Source organism: Procambarus clarkii, chromosome 68, assembly GCF_040958095.1.
Source record: "Procambarus clarkii isolate CNS0578487 chromosome 68, FALCON_Pclarkii_2.0, whole genome shotgun sequence".
Classification (NCBI taxonomy): Eukaryota; Metazoa; Arthropoda; class Malacostraca; order Decapoda; family Cambaridae; genus Procambarus; species Procambarus clarkii.
The window spans coordinates 26327038-26335840 of NC_091217.1; the positions used below are offsets into that span (position 1 = coordinate 26327038).

An 8803-nucleotide genomic window follows, 5' to 3' on the forward strand; every position below is an offset into this window, starting at 1 on the left:
TGGAAGGAGAGGGGATGAGGAGGGGTGAGGGCTGGGTAGGTTTTGGGTGTTGAGGGGATGAGGGCTGAGTGGGTTCTTGAGGTTGAGGGGATGAGGGCTGGGTGGGTTTTGGGGGTTGAGGGGATGAGGGCTGGACGGGTTTTGGGGGTTGAGGTGATGAGGGGGTCCTTGGAATATGGGATGAATTTGACTGCAGTGGGGTCAGAGGGGTCAAGGGAGGTGTTGGGGAGATAAGCAGGGGCGGCTGATTTGGGGAAGGAGTGACCTGAGAAGCAGGTGTGAGCTGGTTAGCATGGGGTGGATTAAAACTGGGGTGTGTAGCTACGCTCAAATGGGAAGAGTTGTATTGTTGTTTGCTTGCTCTGTGGGATATCTGCTCCTCCTTCGTCATGAATTTGTCAATATATACGTTGTAGTAATTTTTGCTACCTCTGAGTAAGTGTTTGTGATGCAGTATGTAATCCACTGCCTCTTCGTTAGTGAACTGTACCAGGACAGGTCGTTTCCTGTTACAGTTGTATGGCACAATGCATCGTTGGACTTGCACCTCATTCCCTGCCATCTGGGCTCTCATGTCTCTCAAGATCCCCTGTAGCTCCAAATCCTCAATCTCCATCCTTTCCTGCCTCGATGGTGCCCTGGCTTCAAGCAATCCATGGATTATGATTGTAATCTTTCTCAGTTCAGGGTCATGCTGGTGGCCCCCTCCCTGGCTGACCCCCACCCCTAACACACCCGCTACTCCACCTACTACTACTTCCCCTGCCAAGCTTCCCTTATTCCTGCCAAATTCATTAGTAAGCCTAGATATTTCTCCTTGCCATTCTACCCTGCTCTTCCTGATTTCCTCTTGAATATAATCCATAAACTCTTGTTTGAGTCTTTAAACCTCGTCCTGTATCTTATTAAAGACCTCACTTTTAATCCCCTGGATTAGATCATCTATCCAAACATCCCTCTTCTCTACAAATTTCCCAATCATCTTCTCCACAAACCTATCTTCTTCCTCAATCATAATACAGTTGGACCTAGACGCCCTTCCTGACCAAGTCATTGCTTTAATGCAACCTTACCCACAGGGGTTCCAAGTATCTTACCATCCTGCTAACACAATAGCTGAGCGAATCTCCAAGCGTCGTCCCACGTGGTGGTAGGAGGGTTGCTGCCGGGGGTGAGGTCACGCTGTCAGAGGTCGGTGAGGTCCGCTCCACACTGCACACTGCCACAGTACTTAATCAACTATTTTGAATTACGCTACTTAAACTGTTTTTCTTCACTACCTTATGGCTTTGGTCAAAACCCAAGGTTTTTTCATTCACTTGTACACACTTTTTCACTTTGAAGTTGCCTGATTACCCCTCCAACTCCACTAGTGAACCAGGAGCTCGTAACCCACGTCCAACCAACACGATGGTTACAAGTCAACAAGTGTGTGTGTATGTGTGTCTGTGTGTACTCACCTAGTTGTACTCACCTAGTTGTGTTTGCGGGGGTTGAGCGCTGGCTCTTTGGTCCCGCCTCTCAACTGTCAATCAACAGGTGTACAGATTCCTGAGCCTATCGGGCTCTGTCATATCTACACTTGAAACTGTGTATAGAGTCAGCCTCCACCACATCACCCCCTAATGCATTCCATTTGTCAACCACTCTGACACTAAAAAAGTTCTTTCTAATATCTCTGTGGCTCATTTGGGCACTCAGTTTCCACCTGTGTCCCCTTGTGCGTGTTCCCCTTGAGTTAAATAGACTGTCTTTATCTACCCTATCAATCCCCTTCAGAATCTTGAATGTGGTGATCATGTCCCCCCTAACTCTTCTGTCTTCCAGCGAAGTGAGGTTTAATTCCCGTAGTCTCTCCTCGTAGCTCATACCTCTCAGCTCGGGTACTAGTCTGGTGGCAAACCTTTGAACCTTTTCCAGTTTAGTCTTATCCTTGACTAGATATGGACTCCATGCTGGGGCTGCATACTCCAGGATTGGCCTGACATATGTGGTATACAAAGTTCTGAATGATTCTTTACACAAGTTTCTGAATGCCGTTCGTATGTTGGCCAGCCTGGCATATGCCGCTGATGTTATCCGCTTGATATGTGCTGCAGGAGACAGGTCTGGCGTGATATCAACCCCCAAGTCTTTTTCCTTCTCTGACTCCTGAAGAATTTCCTCTCCCAGACGATACCTTGTATCTGGCCTCCTGCTCCCTACACCTATCTTCATTACATTACATTTGGTTGGGTTAAACTCTAACAACCATTTGTTCGACCATTCCTTCAGCTTGTCTAGGTCTTCTTGAAGCCTCAAACAGTCCTCTTCTGTTTTAATCCTTCTCATAATTTTAGCATCGTCCGCAAACATTGAGAGAAATGAATTGATACCCTCCGGGAGATCATTTACATATATCAGAAACAAGATAGGACCGAGTACAGAGCCCTGTGGGACTCCACTGGTGACTTCACGCCAATCGGAGGTCTCACCCCTCACCGTAACTCTCTGCTTCCTATTGCTTAGATACTCCCTTATCCATTGGAGCACCTTACCACCTACACCTGCCTGTCTCTCCAGCTTATGTACCAGCCTCTTATGCGGTACTGTGTCAAAGGCTTTCCGACAATCCAAGAAAATGCAGTCCGCCCAGCCCTCTCTTTCTTGCTTAATCTGTGTCACCTGATCGTAGAATTCTATCAAGCCTGTAAGGCAAGATTTACCCTCCCTGAATCCATGTTGGCGATTTGTCACGAAGTCCCTTCTCTCCAGATGTGTTACCAGGTTTTTTCTCACGATCTTCTCCATCACCTTGCATGGTATACAAGTCAAGGACACTGGCCTGTAGTTCAGTGCCTCTTGTCTGTCGCCCTTTTTGTATATTGGGACCACATTCGCCGTCTTCCATATTTCTGGTAGGTCTCCCGTCTCTAGTGACTTACTATACACTATGGAGAGTGGCAAGCAAAGTGCCTCTGCACACTCTTTCAGTACCCATGGTGAGATCTCATCTGGACCAACAGCCTTTCTAACATCCAGATCCAGCAGGTGTCTCTTGACCTCCTCTCTCGTAATTTCGAACTCCTCCAAGGCCGCCTGGTTTACCTCCCTTTCTCCTAGCACAGTGACCTCACCCTGTTCTATTGTGAAGACCTCCTGGAACCTCTTGTTGAGTTCCTCACACACCTCTCTGTCATTCTCTGTATACCTGTCCTCGCCTGTTCTAAGTTTCAGTACCTGTTCTTTCACTGTTGTTTTCCTTCTGATGTGACTGTGGAGTAGCTTTGGTTCAGTCTTGGCTTTGTTTGCTATATCATTTTCAAAATTTTTCTCTGCTTCTCTTCTCACCCTGACGTACTCATTCCTGGTTTTCTGGTATCTCTGTCTGCTTTCTGGTGTTCTGTTATTCCGGAAGTTCCTCCACGCCTTTTTGTTCAGTTTCTTCGCTTCGATATGCCCTATTATACCATGGATTCTTCTGTTGCTTCTCGGATTTTTCCCTTTGGGCCGGGAGTGTGTGTGTGTGTGTGTGTACTCACCTAATTCACCTAATTGTACTCACCTAATTGTGCTTGCGGGGGTTGAGCTCTGGCTCTTTGGTCCCGTCTCTCAACCGTCAATCAACTGGTGAACAGATTCCTGAGCCTCTCGGGCTCTATCATATCTACATTTGAAACTGTGTATGGAGTCAGCCTCCACCACATCACTTCCTTGTGCATTCCATTTACTAACTACTCTGACACTGAAAAAGTTTTTTCTAATGTCTCTGTGGCTCCTTTGGGTACTCAGTTTCCACCTGTGTCCCCTTGTTCGCGTCCCTCCAGTGTTGAATAGTTCATCCTTGTTTACCCGATCGATTCCCCTGAGGATTTTGTAGGTTGTGATCATGTCTCCCCTTACTCTTCTGTCTTCCAGTTTCGTAAGGTGCATTTCCCACAGCCTTTCCTCATAACTCATGCCTCTTAATTCTGGGACTAGTCTAGTAGCATACCTTTGGACTTTTTCCAGCTTCGTCTTGTGCTTGACAAGGTATGGGCTCCATGCTGGGGCCGCATACTCCAGGATTGGTCTTACATATGTTGTGTACAAGATTCTGAATGATTCCTTACACAGGTTCCTGAACGTCGTTCTGATGTTAGCCAGCCTCGCATATGGCGCAGACGTTATTCTCTTTATGTGGGCTTCAGGAGACAGGTTTGGTGTGATATCAACTCCTAGATCTTTCTCTCTGTTTCATTAAGTACTTCATCTCCTATTCTGTATCCTGTGTCTGGCCTCCTGTTTCCACTGCCTAGATTCATTACTTTTTATTTACTCGGGTTGAACTTCAACAGCCATTTGTTGGACCATTCACTCAGTCTATCTAGGTCATCTTGTAGCCTCCTACTATCATCCTCTGTTTCAATCCTCCTCATAATTTTTGCATCGTCGGCAAACATTGAGAGGAACGAACCTATACCCTCTGGGAGATCATTTACATATACCAGAAACAGTATAGCTCCAAGGACCGACCCTTGCGGGACTCCACCCGTAACGTCTCGCCAATCTGAGACCTCACCCCTCACACAGACTCGTTGTCTCCTGTTGCTTAGGTACTCCTCTATCCACCGAAGTACCTTCCCTTTCACTCCAGTCTGCGTCTCCAACTTTCGCACTAGCCTCTTGTGTGGCACTGTATCAAAGGCTTTCTGACAATCCAAAAATATGCAGTCTGCCCACCCTTCTCTTTCTTGACTTATTTTTGTTGCCTGGTCGTAGAATTCAAGTAACCCTGTGAGGCAGGACCTGCCATCCCTGAAACCATGTTGATGCTGTGTTACAAAGTTCCTTTGCACCTGATGATCCACTAGTTTTTTTCGCACAATCTTCTCCATCAGCTTGCGGGGGGGGGGGGGGGGGGGGGGTTATCCAACGCAAGAATTCGGAAAAATCTAATCTTTTTGAAAAATTTATAAAAATACTACAACGTTCTGGCAACACTTTGGCGCAAACCCGATAATGTTATGATATAAATTAAAGTATTTATGGTACATTTCCATGCGTAATTGTGCAGAATCCGGTGCCCTGTGGCTGTGGCGCGCCAAGAGTATTGCGTCGTACGTTCTAAGCGTCAAATTTTTCGTAATAACGTCGTAAATATCGATGTATGCATAAGGAGTAAATATACACTCATTGGCAACCTTCTCATCCCTTGCTGTGCTATAGGGGAGGTCCCAGCCCCCAGTCACCTCGTGTGTATGATAGAGTGCGGACTGTTCTGATGCGCGCTCCATAATCGTTCCTAATAGCGCATTATCGTTCCTAAAATAGCGCATTTTTGCGTCTACTGCACAAACTCTTATAAAGTGATAGTGCCAGAAGATAAGAGCAGCAAATCTGGTACTCGGTCGCCGAGCGCGAAGAGTAATATCCAGTGAGAGATCAGAGAGAGAGCGCACCACACCTCGTCAACCTTCCTCTTACACCACCTCAACCTTCCTCACACACCTTCCTCATCCCTCCTAGACCCTCCTCACACACCTTCCTAGACCTCACTCCCTCCAACAAGCCGAGACAGGCTCCTGAGGAAGGTGATTCTGCAATCATGCAGGTTCCTACTAGTGCCCAATGCAGTGCCACCTTGAGGACCCACAATTCGGACCAATGTCAATAGGTTAGTATGTTTTAGTGTTATAATTTGATAGTTGGTAATAACTGTAATATGTATGTGCAGGATATATATATATATATTTTTTTTTTTTTTTTTTTTACAATTTTTTTCATTTTTTTTTCGTTTGTTATCATGGGATGTGCATGGAACTTGCACACCTTGCTCAATGGATGCCTACCTACAAGGGTGCCAATTATGAACGAAATAGGTCGATGTCAAACTCGGCTACAGGTGGCCGAACTTTGATCTTATTTTACTCAGGTAAGTAATTTACAACTTCAAGGTGTTTCTCACCTTTCATTTATTAATCAATTTACATGCAAATTACACCTTATATGTAGAGTTTGTGCTTCTACAAACGTGCCGAGACATTTTAGTCCAAAGTCCATTTGTTTATTTTATAAAAATTTATAAACATCATACATTGCATATTTTTGAAAGGGTAACTTTGAATAATTATATTATTGCACTAAACACTTTTTGGCTAAAACCCCAATTCAATGTTCTTTAGTACATGCTAATGTGATATCTGAGTGTTATAAAAATGATTTTAGTTGACACATGTGTTCCCTAAAATTTTTTGAAGATGTTGAAAATTCGTTGCATAATACGTTCTGTATTTTTTTCTCCTTTTCTGTTTAGGGTGTGATGCTGAAACTTGGACCAGTTGCAGCCCTTTCTATAACCATTTCATAAATAAATTTATAAACAAATTGAACAACTTTTACTTTACCCGTCATATTCCACCTTGCATGGTATGCAGGTTAGGGACACAGGCCTGTAGTTCAGTGCCTCCTGTCTATCCCCTTTCTTGTATATCGGGACTACGTTATCTGCTTTCCAAATATCTGGCAGTTCCCCTGTTGCCAGTGATTTGTTATACACTATGGAGAGTGGTAGGCACAGTTCTCCTGCTCCTTCCTTTAGAACCCAAGGGGAGATTCCAACTGGGCCTATAGCCTTTGTCACATCCAACTCTAGTAAACTCTTTCTTACTTCCCCGCTGGTAATCTCAAACTCTTCCAGTGGTCCCTGGTTAGCTATTCCCACACTTACCTCTGGAATTTCTCCTTGCTCTAAGGTGAAGACCTCTTGGAATTTCTTATTCAGTTCCTCACACACTTCCTTGTCGTTTGTAGTGAATCCTTCTGTCCCTATCCTTAATTTCATAACCTGTTCCTTTACTGTTGTTTTTCTCCTGACGTGGCTATGCAGCAATTTAGGCTGACTCTTTGCCTTGCTTGCGATGTCATTTTCGTATTGTCTTTCTGCCTCTCTTCTCATCCTGACATATTCATTCCTAGCATTCTGGTATCTTTCCCTGCTCTCCAGTGTCCTATTATTCCTATAGTTTCTCCATGCCCTTTTACTTTGCTGCTTAGCTAGCCTACATCTCTGATTAAACCATGGGTTTCTCATCTTCATTTCACTGTTTTCCTTTTGGACTGGGACAAACTTGTTTGCTGCGGCCTTGCATTTTTGCGTGATGTAGTCCATCATATCTTGGGCTGTCTTTTCCCTGAGCTCTGTTTCCCATGCTATATCTGTTAGGAATTTTCTTATCTCCTCATAGTTTCCCTTTTGGTATGCTAACCTTTTGGTTTCGGTATCCCTCCTCGAGTTCAATAACCCTTCTTCAATCAGGTACTCAAACACCAATACACTGTGGTCGCTCATTCTTAGTGGGGCCTCAAAACCGATTTCTCTTATGTAAGAGTCGTTCAGGGTGAAGACCAGGTCGAGTCTCGCTGGTTTGTCATTTCCTCTCATCCTTGTGGGTTCTCTGATATGCTGGGTTAAGAAGTTTCTAGTCACCACCTCCAGTAGTTTGGCTCTCCACGTATCCTCGCCTCCATGCGGTTCCTTGTTCTCCCAATCAATCCTGCCGTGATTGAAGTCCCTCATGATGAGCAGGTGGGATCTATTTCTACAGGCAGCAGAGGCTGCCCTCTTAATTATAGTGTTAACTGCCATGTTGTGTTTTCGTACTCTTGACTGGGTCTTCTGTCATTTGGTGGAGGGTTATATATTACTGCTACTTTTATCCTTGGACCTCCCATTGTCATGGTGCCTGCTATGTAGTCTCTGAAACCCTCACAGCCCGGGATATCCATCTCCTTAAAACTCCATTCCTTTCTCATGAGTAGGGCCACTCTGCCTCCTCCCCTACCTTGCCTCTCTTTCCTTATTACTGTGTACTCCTGGGGAAACACGGCATTCATTAGGATTTCAGAGAGTTTTGTTTCAGTGAGTCCGATTACATCTGGGTTCACTTCTTGTGCTCTTTCCCTTAGTTCACTTGCCTTGCTTGTGATCCCATCTATGTTCGAGTACATTGCCCTGAAACTGACTCTCTTCTGCTTCTCCTCTGGGGGGGACTTGTGGGGTCTGGAGTGAGCGGGAGCTGGGAGGATCTGGTAAGGGGAGCCTGGTGGAGGAGGAAGGGCTTGGGGGGGTGGGGGGGAGGGGGAGCGGGTGAGGGGGGGAAGGGGGAGGGTAGGGGGGAGTGGATGAGGGGGGGGGTGAGAGGGGGAGGGTTGGGGGGGTGAAAGGGGGAGGGTTGGGGGGAAGAGAGAGGGGAGGTTTGGGGTGATGGGGGAGAAAGGGGGGTTTGGGAGGGCAGTAAAGTGGGGAGGGCTTGGGGGGCGTGGGGGGAAAGGGAAGGCTGAGGTGGTTGAGGAAGAGGGGAGAGTTTTGGGGAGTGGTGGGGAGGGGAAGGGTTAGGTGGGGTAGGGGAGAGTGGGGGGCTTAGGGGGACGGGGGAGAATGGAGGGCTTGTGGGTGGGAGAGACGGGAGGGCATGTGGGAGAAGGGAGGGCTTGGGGGATGGGGGAGAAGGGAGGTCCTGGGGGGAGGGGGGAGTGGGAGGAGAGATAGTGCTTAGTGGGGGGCTGACAGGGGTTGGGGCAGGTGTGTGTGTGTGTGTGTGTGTGTGTGTGTGTGTATGTGTGTGTGTGTGTGTGTGCGTGTGTGTGTGTGTGTGTGTGTGTGTGTGTGTGTGCGTGCGTGCGTGCGTGCGTGCGTGCGTGCGTGTGTGTGTGTGTGTGTGTGTGTGTGTGTGTGTGTGTGTGTGTGTGTGTGTGTGTGTGTGTACTCACCTAATTGTGCTTGCGGGGTTTGAGCTTTGGCTCTTTGGTCCCGCCTTTCAACCGTCAGTCAGCTGGTGTACAG

At 46.7% G+C, this 8803-nt stretch overlaps 1 long non-coding RNA gene across 1 annotated transcript; it reads left to right on the forward strand.

Moving 5' to 3' along the window:
• The first annotated feature begins 5227 nt into the window (after positions 1 to 5227).
• On the forward strand, positions 5228 to 6345 carry LOC138355708 (uncharacterized). The gene is made up of 3 exons (XR_011223996.1): positions 5228 to 5635; positions 5818 to 5893; positions 6275 to 6345. It is a non-coding gene; the product is annotated as an uncharacterized lncRNA (long non-coding RNA).
• Positions 6346 to 8803: the final 2458 nt, after the last annotated feature.